The 15,836-nt window shown below is 37.3% G+C and overlaps 1 protein-coding gene across 1 annotated transcript in view; it reads left to right on the forward strand.

Annotated features, from left to right (window-relative positions):
- The first annotated feature begins 4,053 nt into the window (after window positions 1-4,053).
- Window positions 4,054-15,836, forward strand: part of Ikzf3 (IKAROS family zinc finger 3) — a 60,602-nt gene continuing 48,819 nt past the window's right edge. The window contains exon 1 of the mRNA XM_005321788.4: window positions 4,054-4,151. The gene's annotated coding sequence lies outside the window, so the exon portion shown is untranslated. The remainder of the gene's footprint in view (window positions 4,152-15,836) is intronic.

Raw genomic sequence — 15,836 nt, forward strand, 5'->3', positions numbered from 1 at the left:
CTCAGCAGCTTGAGAGGCTGAGGCAGAAGGATCCTGAGTTTAAAGCCAGTCTCAGCAAAGGCGAGGCACTAAGCAACTCAGTGAGACCCTGTCTCTAAATAAAAATACAAAATAAGGCTGGAGATGTGCTTTAGTGGTGCCCTTGAGTGCCCTTGAGTACAATCACCAGTAGCAAAAAAAAAGATACCTGTCTCTAAATAAATAGGGCAAAATAGGGCTGGGGATATGGCTCAGTGGTCAGATGCCCCTAAATTCAATCCCTGGTACCAAAAAAAAAAAAAAAAAAAAAAAAGCATTTTGCTATAATTTTTTTTTTAATACCAGGTATTGAACCCAGAGTCACATTCCACTGAGCCACATTCCCAGTCTTTTTATTGCTTTATTTTGAGACAGGTTCTCCCTAAGTTACTTAGGGCCTTGCTAAGTTATTGAAGTTGGCCTTGAACTTGTGGTCCTTCTGCCTTAGCCCAGTCACTGGGATAACAGGCATGTGTCACCACACCCATCTCTATGTAACTTTTACCTTAAAAAAAAAATCTTATAAATAAATATAGAACTCTAGTTGTTAATAGTATACATGCTAAAGTCTTAGATGTGAAATATGCCAATATCTACTACTTCTTTCGAAATGCTTCAAAAAAGTAAGATGAACTGATAGATGGAGTAAAATGATGGATAGGAGAAAAATATGTGAAAAAGCAAAAAATAGCATAATGCTATTATAAAATCTAGTCAGTGGGTAATGCATATTCACTGTGTAATTATTTTAACTTTTCTATCTGTATGTTTGAAAATATTTATAATAAAATATTGGGAGGAAGAATAGGATATCTGAGATTGTCTCTATTGGGCCCTGTGTTTTGCTCACTGTTCTTATATAAGTAACTTCTGGGAGAAAGTTCTCAGAATAACATTGCTGCATCAATAATTCATTTCCTTCTCCTTGAGGCACTTTTAAGGAGAACATAGTGGAAGTGTAGTCCTGCTCTGAAAGAGGAATTCTGCCGCTAAGTTTTCAAAATGGGATCCTTATTAAATTTGGAATGCTGAAATCTGTGTCAGTGTACCCTATCCATTTATTTATAATCTTTCTTTTCAGATATACAATCAAATGTGGAACTGAAAAGCACTCAGGAGCAGCCTGTGCCCTCAGGTAACATGGGTCTTTCCTTTCTAAAAACATACCTTTGCTGATAATACCAAAGAAAGAGTGTTCTTATTCTGGTTATAGTAAAAATGCTATGTTTAAAAAAAAAAATACTGTTGTTAGCCTGGCTTAATGGCACATTGGCTAGAGAGGCTGAGGCAAAACTTTGCAAGTTCAAAGCCAGACTCAGCAACTTAGTGAGGCCCTGAGGAACTTGGCAAGACCCTGCCTCAAAATAAAAAAATAAAAAGGGCTGGGGATATGGCTCAATGATTAAGTGTCCCTGGGTTCAATCCCTGGTACCAAAACGAAACAAAATAAAAAGTAGCTTTTGCTTATAAAAAAAAATAACTCATTCATTTAGATTATATGAATTCTTTTGCAAAATAGAGCCTAACAGCACTCTGCCTAATATTGAATACTGGGTTTTTCTTTTCCTTTTTAAAATTTTTCAACTGGTTGATCTTGATAAAGACAACTTTTGTTGAATGTTATGATAACTTAACTTTGAATGACTTGTGTTTTACTGTAGAACAGTTTTTTGTTGTTGTTGTTTTGTTTTGTTTTTGTAAAATGCTAGATTGTAAATAATTTAGTCTTTCAGGCCACTTGTAGTCTCTGTCCCATATTCTTCTTTGTATTTTTACTACCCTTTAAAAATATAAAAACTGGGCTGGGTTCGTAGCTCAGTGGTAGACCACTTGCCTTGCAGGTGTGAGGTTTGATCCTCAGCACCACATAAAAATAAATAAATAAAACAAAGGTATTGTGTCCATCTACAACTAAAAAAAAATTTTTTTTAATTAGTGAAAAAAAATGTAAAAACCATTCCTGCTTCCTGAACCCATATAGAAACAGGCCAGAGTCACACATGGCCTTTGGGCTATAGTTCATTGACCCCCTTCTCTAGGATAAACTATAAACATTTGAAAGAATTTATTTCCTAAAAATACTTCTATGATTTCTTCATCAATTAACTCACTTTGCTTGAATCAAAATTTATGGTATATTACAAAATGTATTACTTAAGTGTTTTGTATAATTGTGAGCTATAATCTCATATTTAATTGAACATGAACCCTGCATTAATTGATCAAGAGCCTACTGTATATTAGTCATTTCAAGCTTGAGAAAAGTGAACCACTTTTATAGAATACACATTATAATATGCAGAAATTAGACTCTTAGATATTCATAAATCAAAAAATGAGTCCATGATTACGACATTTTCAGAGCCTCTTCATCATGGTCTTTATGAAATGTGTTTCTGTTTTACATGTACATTCCAGTACATATCCTGCACCATGAGTTTCATCATGCCTCTGTAGATTTTCTAGTTACCTCTCTCTTTTTTTTTTTTTAGAGAATTTTTTTAACATTTATTTTTTAGTTTTCGGCGGACACAACATCTTTGTTTGTATGAGGTGCTGAGGATCGAACCCGGCCGCATGCATGCCAGGCGAGTGCACTAATGCTTGAGCCACATCCTCAGCCCTACCTCTCTTATTTTGACCCAGCTTAAATGCCACAGGATTCAGTGTCTTTGATTATTTGTTGCAATAATAGGTATTTAGTAAATATTTTATGGAATCCTAGGAAGGAGTTTGATAGAAAGTAATTTCTCAGTTCATTACTTATTTTTTTAAAAATATTTTTTGTTGTAGGTGGACACAAAACCTTTATATATTTATATATTTATTTATTTATTTAATATTTTTCTAGTTGTAGATCGTCACAATACCTTTCTTTTGTTTTTTTATTTATTTTTATATGGTGCTGAAGATCAAACCCAGTTCCTCACAGGTGCGAGCCAAGCGTTCTACCATTGAGCCACAACCCCAGACATATTTATTTATTTTTTATTTGGTGCGGAGGATTGAACCCAGTGCCTCAAGTGTGCCACGCAAGTGCTCTACCACAGAGCCACAACCCCAGCCCTCAGTTCATTACCTCTGTTATCATCTTTTGTTAAGCTCTTTGTTAAGCTTACATGTGAAAATAATTCCAGATACATTATTCCTTTTCTCTTACATCTAGTATTATTGGTATTTATTGTAACAAAATTATATTTCCCTTAAACTTGATGTTTACCAAGCTTTCTATTTATTTAAGAATACTTTCATCATGCCTGCTCTCTTTCCTTTATGAACTCCCACTACACTTTGTTTCCTTCCACCCTGTATCTGAGTCTGCCTTGCATTATGGTTGAAGGCTTCTCTTATCCATATCTGCAAAGTATAAGTTCCTTGAAGGTAGGATAGGCATGATGACTTGTTCATATCTATAGCCTTGTCAGAATTTATGAAAAGTTCAAAACAACATTTTTCCCAAAGTGGATCATATCAGTGTTTCCAAGTTCAATCTTTCTCATTACTGCATATTGATAGTTGGACATAAATAGCAATGGCATTTTGCTGAATATCATGAGATACGAATGAAGAAAAAAAATTCTCTCCAGAAAGAACATGAGTGATTTTGAACTTGGGTGGAAGAAATGTTAAAGATAATTGCATGAATTGGAAGGTGCCATGAACCCCATGTGTAGTTCTCCTCTTGAAAAGTTTTCACATAGGTCCCACATAGATATGTGTGAGGGCATACTGTTTATTACTAAAGGATTCTGTAAAGCTGAACATGAAATGACATGTACTTAATATATATTTATAAAAATTCTTGGGCTGGGGTTGTGGCTCAAGCGGTAGCGCGCTCGCCTGGCATGCGTGCGGCCCGGGTTCGATCCTCAGCACCACATACCAACAAAGATGTTGTGTCCGCCCAGAACTAAAAAATAAATATTAAAAATTCTCTCTCTCTCTCTCTCTCTCCCTCCTCTCTCACTCTCTCTTTAAAAAAAAAATTCTTTAAAGTTTATCACATACTTAGAACTCTTTTTGTTTTTTAGAAAGTCCAACAGTTTTGAGTGACTACAATTTAACCAAACCTCATGAAGTAGAAAATGTGGACAGTGCAGAAGCCCCAACCAATGAAGATGAAGATACAGGAGGTGAGCCATAGTGTACGGCTTAAATCTAATGGTTTTTAATATGGTCAAAGGTTACTATGAAGGAGAAATTAGCTCTCCAAGGGAAACTTGCATTTGTGGGTTTAGTGAGAAGTGATTCTGATTTGTTTGTTTCACAAGTATTTGCATTTAGTATATCAGCAAGTTATATTAACTTTATTTAAAAAATGTTTATTGTACTCTTTTCCATTTTAAAGTAGTACATATTCATTATAGAAAGTCTGTCTTGGTATTTTCCAACACAACAGCCAGTTCTCCTATTCTCCAGATAATAATTGGGTGTTCAACAATTCAATTCAATTCAATTCTGGTACTAACTCCCAGAGTTAGCACAGGCCCTATGGGCTAAGTGCTCAGTCCCACAAGACTGTCCCCACTTGGATGCCAGTTTCAAGTACTGGGTTCCCAGGTGTTACTTACACTTCTGTCTGATTTATCTGCAAACTTGAGGGTTCCCACTGCCCCACCCCCAGGCTCAATAAATTGCTCGGATAACTCAGAGAACTTTCTACATAACCCATTTGTTCATTTCTTTGCCCTCAGCTATTATTTCTCCTTCTCTCTGTCATAGTGATTTCCATAAGTCTGTGCCTCTTAATAAGCCAATTTTCCATTCCCTTTTGCTTTGCCATATGACCAGGCACTGACCATTACCCATGACTCAGTAGAAACAAAGGTACTTATATTGTTCAGTTCTTCCATGGCTGCTTGGAAAACAAAGGTAATTCAGCCCATCAAACTGATTTGCTGTCACTTTCTTCAATCAGAGAAGTATCTTCCAAAGATGTTGTTGTCCCTTTTCCTTAGAACTGCCATCTAAAACCAAGCAGCAATTTGTTGATCAGTCAAGGGCTACTTTATAGGGTACTGACTGTCACTAGAATCTGACAACTTCTCACATAATTCTAAATGGGAAAAGAGGCTTGATGCTTCAGTTCCAAGGTAGCATCACCCTGAAGAAACCATTTCCATTTTATGATAGAACTCTTCTGTGCATGGCCCTCCCCATTAGAGCATTTCTGTGACATCACCCAAGACATCATGGGTATCTTAGGGTTTAATATTATTTTTTGTCCTTCAAATATAGTGGCAGTTTCCATCGATGTTTGGAGAATTTCCTTTTCATCTAAATCTCCACCTTAACCCTCTCAACTCTCATATTTCTATATTCTCTAATCTAGTGTAAATCTGTGTTAGGGCTTTGCCAGTAAGTTTTTGTAGCATAATATGGAAGCTTCCATGTCACAGAGCCCCAGAAACAACTTCTCTATCTCTTGACCATTTTATCTTTTCTCGTGCAAAAGGGTTTTTAGGTCCCTAGGGTGCAGTTGGGTTCCCCTGCTTTTTTTTTTTTTTTTTGTACTGGGAATTGAACTCAGGGATGCTTTACTACATTCTCACCTCTTTTTTGTTTTTTTTTTTTTTACTTAGAGACAGGGTCTTACTGATCTGCTGAGGCTGGCTTTTAACTTGTGACCCTCTTGTCTCAGCCTTCCAAGTTTCTGGGATTATAGGCATTGGCAACTATTAGGGCCCTTTTTCAATATTTGTCATGATTAATCTGCCTATTGCCCCAAGAAATTAAGGTTAGATTTCTCATTATCATCTTTGTCTTCTGGCTTCAATTTTTTTCCCAACTGGAGCAAATAAAGTGAATTTGTTTGGGGCCCTTCAATTCAGGAAGACCAACAGGGGTTCCTTTTTGTCCACCCAACTTTAAATAGTCTCTGTTAAGACCTTGTTTCAACCATCAATGTCTGTTTTATTTAACACATTTCTTTTCTTTTTTTTTTTTTGAGAGAGAGAGAGAGAGAGATAATTTTAATACTTATTCTTTTTAGTTATCAGCGGACACAACATCTTTGTTTGTATGTGATGCTGAGGATCAAAGAAACCCGGGCCGCGGGCATGCCAGGCGAGTGCGCTATCGCTTGAGCCACATTCCCATCCCCTAACACATTTCTTAATAACACCCTGCTAGAAATGAGTCCCTTGATTCTCCCCCTCTTATTTACCTCTTTTTTTCACCCCATGAAGATTTCCTTAGTTCAGCTTACTTATTTTTTAAAATATTTTGTTAATTGTTGACGGATATTTATTTATTTTTATGTGGTGCTGAGAATCGAACCCAGTTCTTCATACATGCCAGGCAAGTGCTCTACTACTGAGCCACAATCCCAGCCCTCAGCTTACTTCTTAATAAACATCAACTTTGATGGGATGAGTCCTTTGGCTCTCCCCCATTTTCTTATTAATCAATCTAACATTATTATTGGTATCTGTAAGACCTTTGAGGAGAAACTAAGACAGAAAATTCAGAAAGGCTTCTTGATCTGTTGCTCAGTTTTTCAGTAAAGTAATCTGGGGTGTCCCCCTGTACCAACTGCATTTTCTTAGCATCTATATTTGTCTACTTGGCATACATTCATCATGAGGTCAATTATACTATATTTTCTTATTATTTGTATTTTTGATGCTTTGTAATTTGAGGGCCTAATAGACCTGTTCCTCCCAAGGATAGGCAATTCTTAGATGTAGTAAAAGTCTCATATAGGAGCATGCTTTTTATATATACAAACCAATCAGTCCTGAATCTATAACTTAAGTTATCTCCTTATCTACCTTTCACACACCAAGCCAATATTTTCCCTGCTCTAAATCATCCTAAATTCTGGTACCTACCAACTAAAAACCATCTCTATCCTCCCAAGTCTAATAAGATTATTCAAATAGCCTATCCTAGCCAGTGTGGTAGCCCATGTCTATAATCCCAGTGCTCTGGAGGTTGAGGCAGTAGAATCAAAAATTCAAGGTCAATCTGGGCAATTTAGCAAGACCCTGCCTCAAAATTTAAAAAAAAATGCAAGGACTGGGCGTGAAACTCAGCAATAGAGTACCCCTAGGTTTAATTCCTAGCAACACACACACATACACACACATACACAGACCTATTTAAGCTGCTTACCTTGTCCTGCCTTGCCCTCCTAGAGAAACCTCAATGAAAGCTGTGGCCTAATGCTTTCTTTCCTCTTTTTTCTTCCTGACTACACTAGTACTACACCCTGTATGACATATACTGAGTATAATAAACTTTTTCCTTCCAAACTTCATTCTCATTTTCTCTGTGGCTGTACTAACTTAACTATACCATAGCCAATGTGATACCATCTTAATGTTGGCATTTATCATGACTTGGGGAATGGGCATATTCAGCAAGTAAATATCCTAATTATTATAAATCCAGTTCCACAACTGTGAAACATATCAGTTTTTTCATCTGGGATGTTCCATTTAACTTTTGAGGGGGGGTTGGACACACTTATTGGAGTAAATAGACCTTACAATGGCTTTCAATAGCACCTGAGTTTATGCGAATGATGTAGCTTTATTGAAAGCTAGACAGGTGATTCCCTCAGGAATATTGTCTAGACTATGTGTAGCTTTCTGTGATTGTTCCATAGTGAGCTCTGGATACTACATCAACCCAAACATGCTCTTCCACTCATCAGCATTTAAAAACGAAGATACAGAGCAGGGACTGTAGCTCAATGTTAAAGCACATACTTGGCACACACCAGGACCTAGGTTCAATCCCCAGCACCACAAAGAAAAACAAAACCCCAAAACAAAAACCCAACATACTGCCTGTAAATTAGTTTTTCTCACAATCCATTTTTGTAAGGGTTCTTCAGAAAGATAATGATACTGATTTATAAAATAATCGTTTATACTATATCCTCTGGTTTCAGTACTTTCTTGGTTTTCCCCTCTCTTATCTGGACCACCCTCTTGGTGTCTAAAGATCTTATGAGTTTTTCTATTGTTCCCAATAAATATTTCTAAATATTCCCCTTTGGGTGCAGCTTTGAATCTAATATCCAAAGCTCAGGGCAACTGGAACCTGAGTTTGGTCTAGTGTCAAAATCTGACCCAATGCTCTCTTTTTCTTTCACTTTAGCTATTATAGATAAAGAAAGGATTACATATTTCACTTTTACCCTATTAGTTGGCATTTCCTAATGCATCCAGTGAACCAATTCCTCAGGAGTTGGGTCCATTTCTAAATTCCACTGGTAATTTTTACCATTAGTAGCTGCTGCTCCATACCACGAGTGACCATATGGCCCCCAGTGATCAATGTTTCCATATCCCCTATCCTTTTTCATTCCAAACTACATGTTTCTTTGTGTCAACACTGGGCTAGCAAATCCAGCTCCTAAAACCAATTTTGGAATGTTTCTCAACATGAACAACCAGTTAGTTCTTCAGACAATAGTTCATTTGATGAATGTCCCACAATTCAATTCAATTTTAATATTAATTCCCAGACTTAGAGCAGATGCCATAAGTTAAGGGCTAAATCCCACATAATTACCCCTATTTCAGACATTGATTTTAAGTACCAAGTCCCTAGGTTACCCATACCTCTGTACAACCTGGGCAAATTTAGAGGTTCCCACAAATACTCTCCCTACTCCAGGAATGATGATTTGCTAGAATGACTCATAGAACTCAGGAAATCACTTTACTTACTATTGTTGGTTTATTATAAATGATACAACTCAGAACAGCCAAATAGAAGAGCTGCATAAGACAAGGTAGATGGGGATCCCTCTTCAGGCATATCACCTTCCCAGCTCTTCTCTGAGTTCCCCAACCTGGAAGCTCTCTTTATTGTTCAGAATTTATGTAGAGTTCAATCTCCAGCCCCCTGCCTTCCTAGAGTTTGGGGCTGAAGGTTCCAACCATCTAATTACTTATCTTTTTGGTTACCAGTTCCATCCTGAAGCTATCTAAGGGCCCCAACCTAAGTTAGTCATTAGCATAAACTCAGGTGCTATTGAAAGAGGCTTGTTAGGATTAAGAAAGATACTTCTCCAACAAAGGAAATTGCAAGAGTTTTAGGAGCTCTGTGCCCAGAACTGGGAACAGGAGCAAAGACCAAATATACTTTTGTATTAATACCAAAGATTGGAAAGTTCATTGAAGTAGAAAGAAAAAAAAATCCACCTCTATTGTACCATCCAAGGCATTATGGAATACTTACTTTCAGGTTTTTTGCGTGAATTTTAAGCACTATGTTTATGTTTACATTGCTCACATTATATGCTGGTAATTAGGTCAATAAATATAATCACTTTATAAATGTCACTAAGATCTCATTTTAAATATCATTTCTTCAGAGAGGGTTTCTGTTATCACCCAGGTACTATTTTAACCCAGTACCCTATTCTAATTCTCTGCATGGCACTTATCATAGATTTATTTGTTCATTTATTATTTGTCTCCTTCCATCCTTAATTGACCTTGCATTTTGGACTGTCTTTTTCACTGCCAGATACTTGCAACACCAAGAACAGTTCTTGTCCCATAAGTAAGTGTGCAATAAATATTTGCTGAGTAAGTGACTAAATGAAAGTCCTGGGTTAATTATATTTGCATATATATGTGTGTTTCTTAGAGAAAGAAAAGAAAATGTCTTCTCAGAGTCTTTTTTCTTTTACTTTGATTGCTTAAGACCAAGAAATGGAGTTCTTTATCTAAAATTTCTGAGATTCAAATCACAGCTTCAACTAACATTCCAGCTCTGCCGAGCTATACATTAATTTGTACCAGTTTTTAACCACAGAGACAGAAAATTGCTGCCTGGCACAGGATGTGGTCATTTGTGCTGAGGAAAGACATATGATGTATCAGTTTCATGCAGCTTCTTGAAGGTGACATCCATGGAGTCACACTCAGAATGAGGCAAATGGTAGCTGTGCCTTGACTTCCATCTTTCTGAGTTAGGGCTTCTGAGTTCTGGTAGGCAGCACCATTAAGTTTGTATTGAAATAGTGATCCCTATACAACCATTGGTCTGGGAAATTATCATTTGTGTTAGATTTTGCTGTAGGTGCAGAAGTAGCCTATAGATTTTGTTTTTTTCAAGTAGTTGGGGGTGAATGAGATTGAATACCTCAATATAAACAAGAAACCAGTTAATTTTCATTCAAAATAGGAATTTAAATAAATATTATAAAACCCCAGGAGATGTAGCACCTCTCTAGTAACTATACTGTAGACTGTAGGCCTCTGCTCATTCTGAATCTGCTCTGGATATTACTAAGGAGAAGAGTTAAGAGGGAGATTCATTCTCTGTGATCCATTCAGTGTGGATTCTCTTTCATTATTGTAGCAGTCTATGCCATTTCAATCACCTTACTTCTAACAACGTGTCAATGGATTAATGGGACATCTGTGTGTAGAAATTATTTTTTCCAGTTGCTAAGGATCTAGAAGTGTCATGCTGTTCTTGGTAAACACTAGAAAACATGATCAATCGTCCCAAATAATTTGGGGAAGAGAGAAGAAACAATTCTTTCCTCTAAAGACTCAGAAAGAAATGAATAGGCTAACTTTAGTCTAGTCTGATTATTGAAATGGATTATTCCATTCTTTCATGATTAACTTCCAAATTTATTACTGTAATATTAATATTGACTCTTAATTTAGGCTATATACCTTTGGAAAAAGTGATTACAGAGTCCTGCTTTTAAAACAGATGCAATATGATCAATGTGTCCAAATTATACACATTAAATTATGGAAGCAATAGAATTGAAAAGTAGCATTGGCTGGTGGAAGATATACGCATTGCATAATAAGATACTTCTGCCACATGCAGTACAATGACATATACAGACTGGAGTTAGGCTGGGTATGGTGGCACACACATGTAATCCCAGTGACTCTGGAGGCTAAGGCAAGAGGATTTAAGTTCAAGGCTAGCCTAGGCAATTTAGCAAGATCTTAAGCAATTTGGGAGACCCTGTCTCCAAATAAAAAGGGCTGGGGACATGGCTTAATGGTTGCTTAACTGGGTTTAACCCCCAGTACCAAAAGGAAAAAAAAAAAAAAAAGACTGGTGTTAGGATTATACTTTTATAAGTAATTAGAGAAATTTAGCTAAATTGTAATAACAAATATAGAAAACATGCTTTAGAGAATCTTGTTCGATTTTAAATTTAACAGAAGCATTTTTAAAGATGTCCTTTGAAAGTTTTTAGAAACTAACCTGTCTGGGGTGCTTTAAATTCAGAATAATTGTAATGTTTAATTTACATCTTAAAAAAATTAAATGTCATGTACATATTTACAAGTTTCCAGCTCTTAGTTACTTTACAGAAAATTTCGGGCCCTGATGGAAACATTCTATCTTTTCTCTTTTGGAAAGACAGACTAACTTTTAGGGGGGAAAAGTCTTTATCCAATTAGAATTATTTGTAAAACAAAATAAAAATACTCAGAAAAATTGTATATGTTAACATTTAGCATAAATTCACTTGTTTCCCACTCCACAAATATTATTATATATTTTTAAAATATAGTCCTAGGAACCTTGTGTAGGAGTTGGCACACTTTTTCTATAAAGGGCCAGATAGTAAATATCTTAGAATGTGTGAGCCACACAATCTATATTACAGCTCTTCAACTCTGTCATTATAGTATAAAGCAACCAAAGAAGATATATAAAATGAATGGGCATAGTTGCATAGCAATAAAATTTTATTTACAAAAACAGACAGCTAGGGCCTGGGGTTGTGGCTCAGCGGTAGAGCATTTGCCTCACAAGTGCAGGACCCTGGGTTTGATCCTCGGCACAATATAAAAATAAATAAGTGAAATAAAAGTATTGTGTCCATTTACAACTAAAAAATAAATATTAAAACAAACAGTGAGCCAACCTGCAGACCATAATTTTATTACTCCTGGCCATATATACTTTAATTATATGATGAGTTAAGAAAGTTTTTGGTCCTTGAAAGGAACAGCATTCATATAAATATCTTAAAAAGGTATCAGTGGGTACTCTAACACTATTATCTTTTTTTTAAAGAGAGAGAGAGATGAGATGAGAGAGAGAGAGAAAGAGAGAATTTTTTAATATTTATTTTGTAATTTTTGGCGGACACAACATATTTGTTTGTATGTGGTGCTGAGGATCGAACCCGGGCCGCACGCATGCCAGGCCAGCGCGCTACGGCTTGAGCTACATCCCCAGCCCCCTAATACTATTATCTTAAAAATTACAAATATATATGTAATTTTTAAGATAATAGTGTTATATATTATTTTTATTAGTTTTATTATATATCTGCTATTAACAGCTCTGCTCATCACATGCACATGTAGTTGAGCTTTCTTTCACTGCAGTTTACACAAATTAATTAGGAATAAAGCCATATGTGGATTAAATGTTGTATTACCACTTAGTTGATTCCTCCTTTCTTCCTGAAAACTTAAGTCCATAAGGATAATGTACGGTAATAGTTACATGAACTCAAGTTTGTTTCTCCATGAGGCCTTCTTACAGTATCCCAACTCCCCCAGTGTAGTCTCAGAGCTGAGTTTTTGGAATATGTTCTATTAGTACTTGTTTACATACCTAGTTATATTCTATCTGGTATTGTTTGTATATGACAAGATTTTACTACATTACATCACAAATTTTTTGAAAAAAAGAATCTTAATATTCCACATTTACATCTTTCTGAAAATGCTTTCCAATGAAGCAGTATAATTCAACTGGATTGAAAAAACACTGGGAGTGAAGAGGTTCAGAGTCCTTTTTCCAGCTTTGTCATCGACACCTATGAACAATTATTACTTCTCCTTAGTGTCCAACTGCAGCTGTCTTCAGACTGAACTTGAGCAGCAGGAAAAAGCCCAGGGATCCCCAAGTCTTTATTTTTGTTTAGCATCCAATGAATGCTGGGAGTATAGCAGGTACTTCACTGAATATAAAGGATATTAAGACCTTCTTCTTGAATCTAAAATGTCAGCTCGATACTGTGATGTCAAAAACAGAAGCTGAAGCAATATTAAAACATGTCATTAGAAAGAATATTCCTATGGCTTATATGTGGCCTGTGATCTCAAAGGAACACAGTAAAATCAAAGCCTCTAAAGATCAGGGCTAGAGGTGAGATGTGTTTAACACTACTGTACCCAGGGATATGAGCAGGTAGAGGTGACGTGCAAGGTGGTGGAGTGCCAGCTCAACGAAGGCCTGGAGAAAAATCATGGCATTTGCGGGTAAATGGATGAAGTTAGAGAAGATAAAGCTAAGTGAAGCTAGCCAATCCCCAAAAAAACAAATGCCAAATGTTTTCTCTGATATAAGGTGACTGACTTATAGTGGGGTAGAGAGGGGGAGCATGGGAGGAATAGACAAACTCTAGATAGGGAAGAGGGGTGGGAAGGGAAGGGAAGGGGCAGGGGGTTATTAATGATGGTGGAACGTGATTATTATTATCCAAAGTACAGGTATGAAGACATAAATTGGTGTGAATATACTTTGTATACAACCAGAGCTATGAAAAATTGTGCTCTATATGTGTAATAAGAATTGTAATGCATTCCACTGTCATATATAAATTAAAGAAAGAAAGAAAGAAAAGAAAAGACATGGACTTAAGAGTGGAAGACTGAAGTAGAACTTTCACAGGTTTCTCTTTCAGTCTTTCCTCCTCTGGCACTGGATTCCCATCTTTGCCATTTCCCACTTAGAAAATGAATGGAAAGGGCCTGTCATGAGCATGTATGTTATGAGGTTGTGATTCTGTGTGCATTTGCCAATGGCATTGATTTCTCTCCTTGAATATTTAGGGAATATAAATTTGGCTGCCAGCTCTCTGCAGTTAACATTCTACTGGCCCCATTTTTCAGCAGTCCTCTTCCTACTTAGACTAGCTATTCATTCTAGAGCTGCTCTCGGGGCAGAAAAAATACAGCATCCCTCAGTACCCATGGATAGCAGCCATTTACCCTGCCCATGTTGCACATTTACCTTTTGTGTTAGTTTCCCAGGGCTTCCATAACAAATTACTACACATTGAGTAGCTTAAAGCAACATGAACTTCCTCTCTCTCCATTCTGAGGAACGATGCTCCCTCTGAAGGCTCCGGGGAAAGCTTTCTAGCTTCTGGGAGTCCTTGATTTTTCTTGCTTTTGGGAGCCTCACTCCAATCTCTGCTGCTGTTCACACATGGCCCTTTTCCCTGTGTTTCTCTGTATGTCCTCTCCTCTTATAAAGATGACAGTCATTGGATTTAGGACCCAGCGTAATCCAGCCTAATATTAACTATAATTAGTTAAGATTATAGTGTAATCCAAAAACTCACCTCTGAGACTACACTGGAGGAGCTGGGATACTGTAAGAAGGCCTCATGGAGAAGATTATAGTGTAATCTTAACTAATTACATCTATAATGACCCTGTTTCTGAATACAGTCACATTCTGAGATTCCAAGCAGACATGATTTTTGGCAGGACACTATCAACACACCAAACCCTTGTCTCCTGACTTTACAACTGAATATTAAATATACATGATGCCCATCATGAAAGAGATCTCTTTTTAATTAATAGTACTGTGGTGTTTAGTGTTTTTGTTTGGTTTCTTCTTTCCTCTTAGAGTTATTGATCTTGCCAGGTTCCCCAAGAAAAGTCAAATTTGATAATTTATTGAAAGGCCTTAAAATTTCTCTAATTGTGACACCTTATGCTGTAGAGATGTTTGGATTAAGGAACTTCCCCCTTAGGAAACGGCTCTCATCTTCAGTAGCTTTCCGTGGCACAGTCTCGATCCCTTTTGAGGTGTACAACTGTTGTGTGAGTATAAGAAGTACTCAATACTTTGATGCAACTGAAAGGGGAAAAAAGCAAGCCACATTTGTGGTTCATGGATGCTAATTGCTGCTACAATAGATGTGTGAAGGAGGTTGGCTGGAGCGAGCTGGGAGAGACCGAATCAGCCTCGCCTTGTGCTCATTGAGGTTCCGCGGTATGGCTTAGCACACGCAAATACATGCTTCAAAAGGAAGTGCCGTTTTTTATCAAAATATTACATCTCTCAAGCCCAGATCAAGCCTGTCACTCATGGGATGCAGGGGTTATCTTACAAAATCAGCAGCGCATTGCTGCACAAGTTCACTCACAGGGGATTTCTTTATGTGCTCGCACTGGGCAGAGTGTTAGAGCTTCCACTGTGTCACACAGTGGTTCTGTTGGTGATAAAACCGAGACCGTGTCTCCTTGAAACTTTTTAACAAAACACATCTCTGGATTTTTTTTTTTTAAAACCAGACAGTGTAGCACAGTGAAGTAAGAGGAATGTGTAGGTGTGCATTTGGTATCTGCAAAAGAAGATGAACAGTCGAAATAATGAAAGGAAAATGGGTCCTCCCATTGTCCTTACTGGATACTTGGGAAGTTTCCCCTTCTCATTTTCCTTCTGTGGAGCAGTCGTTTGGGGCCTCCTTCCAGTAGGGATAGCAGACTCATGAAACACACAGAGGAGCATGCTGACTCCCACAGCAGCCACTCTTGCCATTGAGTCCTGAGCTCATACAAGGTTTGGCACCAGCCGTGGTGACTGGGCCATCATGGACCCTGTGCAGTTTGATAGCTACATGAAGCAGGGACCCTGCAGGGGGAAAAGGATAGCCCCTGTGGTGTGCCAGAGCCAGCTCACTGTCACTTGTTAAATTTTCAGGAATTTTCCAGGCACGATGGCAAATGCCTATAAATCCCAGCAAGTCATGAGGCTGAGGCAGGAAGATCAAGAGTTCTAAATCAGCCTCAGCAACTTAGTGAGGGTCTGAGCAACTCAGTGAGACCCTG

This window comes from Ictidomys tridecemlineatus, chromosome 3, assembly GCF_052094955.1.
Source record: "Ictidomys tridecemlineatus isolate mIctTri1 chromosome 3, mIctTri1.hap1, whole genome shotgun sequence".
NCBI classification, from domain to species: Eukaryota; Metazoa; Chordata; class Mammalia; order Rodentia; family Sciuridae; genus Ictidomys; species Ictidomys tridecemlineatus.